This window comes from Fonticula alba (assembly GCF_000388065.1).
Source record: "Fonticula alba strain ATCC 38817 unplaced genomic scaffold supercont2.15, whole genome shotgun sequence".
NCBI classification, from domain to species: Eukaryota; order Rotosphaerida; family Fonticulaceae; genus Fonticula; species Fonticula alba.
In genome coordinates, this window is record NW_009242985.1 from 5608 (window position 1) to 7784 (window position 2177).

A 2177-nucleotide genomic window follows, 5' to 3' on the forward strand; every position below is an offset into this window, starting at 1 on the left:
GCCCCACGCACGCAGGGCTCGCACGGCCGTCCTTGAAGCCAACATATGATGAGAGAGAGAGAGAGAGAGCGAGAGAGAAAGGAAGGGGGAGAGGGGGAAACAGAGGTTGCCATGTGCCCCAAGAGAGGCCCCCCGGCGCATGCGCCCTCCACGCCCACAAATAGATCCCCACACTCGGCCCCCGGGGCCCGGCCAAGCGAGGGAGCGCATACACAAGGAGACCGCACCCAGTGGGGCGCAATGAGTGCCGACCGAAGAAAGACTCACCCACCAGCGCCGGCCGTTCGTTGGCTGTTGAGTTCACATTATCAAATCCCATAAATCCACTTTTCCCTTGTCGGCGTTATTCATCGAAGTCGTCGCATGATGTGCGGCAGCCACGTTCTTAACTCACTTCCCGCCATCATTAACACCAGCCAGATGCGAGGCGACCGTGCAGCCGTGCGCCCCCCGGCGCAGGGCCCTTCCCCGCGCACCGTGCCCCTTGATCGCGCACGCGGCCCCATGGGCCCGAGAAACCTCTCGCCGAGAGATGCCCCCTCTCTTGCGTCCCCTCGCCACGGCCAAAACGGAGGTGGGCCGCCCGGGATGGCGGACGGCCCCCGCCCCCCTTCGCGCCAGGACAACCGCATGCTCTCGTGCATGCAGCCTGCCTTCTTCGCCGTTGTTCCCTCGCTCGCCCCCAACTCCTGCTCCCGCCTCCTGCTGCTCCCACGGTCAGCGGCGCGCACCACGGACCTCGTGGGCCCGGCAGTGCGGCGCAGCATGGCGGATGCTGGCCGCGAGCGCCGCCCCCCGCTCGCCTGGCCCCGCGCGGCCGACTGTCGGCCCCTCCGACAAGCGAAGGCGCAGCATCGGCCTTCGCCGCAGGACGATCCACCCTCCGCCGGCACACGGCCACCGGAAACACGGCTCCCTTTTTTCTTCGCCCTCCCCCAGCGCGGAGCAGCCTCTCCCGGGCGCCGAGAAGCGCCCCCTCTGTCTTTGGCAATTCCGGAAGGGGAGCCCCCACACAGTGCGCGCGCGTGTGTCAAGTGCGCCCGGCACCCGGTCATGGGGCTTCTTTATTGGTCCGCCCTCCGGATGGTCGCCGCGCGCAGCATCGGCCATGGACACGATAGTGTGCGTGCGCGCGGCGCGCGTCTGGCGCATGGATGCCCCCGAAGTGGCGTGCGTCTACAGGTTCCCTTCTCGCCGCCAGCGAGTCCGCCACATCGCGCGGAACCTTGTGCCCCGGCCGGGCGGTTATGGCCATAACCATAACCGGCACAGCCAGCACAGAGCCGATGCCTCGCCGCCTGCTCGCCCAACTCATCCGGCTATGGGAGCTCGCGCGTATGCCGCGCACCATAGCCCCATCATCCCCAACCGGGCCCCCTCACCATCGACCCATGTGCGCGAGGGGGAAGAGCCCACAGCCGCACTCATACCAGGGCGCGGGCGGGAGATGGCCTGCGCGCATGCCACCACCGAGCGAGATGCCGACCATCGGCCCGAGGGCAAGGGGGAGAACGGCAGCCGGCAGGACGCAAGACACAAGGCATGAGATGCTTGGCAACGCACAGCCACGCGCCAACGGCACCTTGGACGTCGGGATGTCCCTTGGACCGCGGGCGAGACGCATTGCGCCATAACCGCCCCCCTCGCCTCCGGCCGCAGCCGCCTCACGCGACGCACCTGCACATGGTGCAACCTCCTCCTCCGGCCACCAGCCGGGCGGATGCCCAAATGCACTCAGGTACCCATATTGCGGCCACACACACACACACACGCACACAGCCTGCCCCCTCCGCATGTGTCCATGCATCCGCCCGCGCCCGGGGGGGGGGAGAATGTCCTGCTAGCACACCGGTGTCCCCACCGGACGTGCCGCTTGTGTGCCCCTGCAACGCCCAGACACAGCACGCAAGACCACATAGCCCCACAGCCATAAAGCTTTTTTATCTCGACTCAAGGCAGATATAGGGCCGGGCGCAGTAGACATGATGTGTCGTCAGGTCATCGACAGAAGCACATAATTCGCGGATAGATACGCCGGGATGTGCCATCATCGCCTGCTCCACTTGAAAGGCCCGCGAGGCCGGGTGCCGCATGCATTCCGGGGCCACAAACACGAGGTCCTGTCGAGCAGCGTGCGCTTGCAGCGAATTCACCACCTGCGGCAGGGCGCAGCCCAG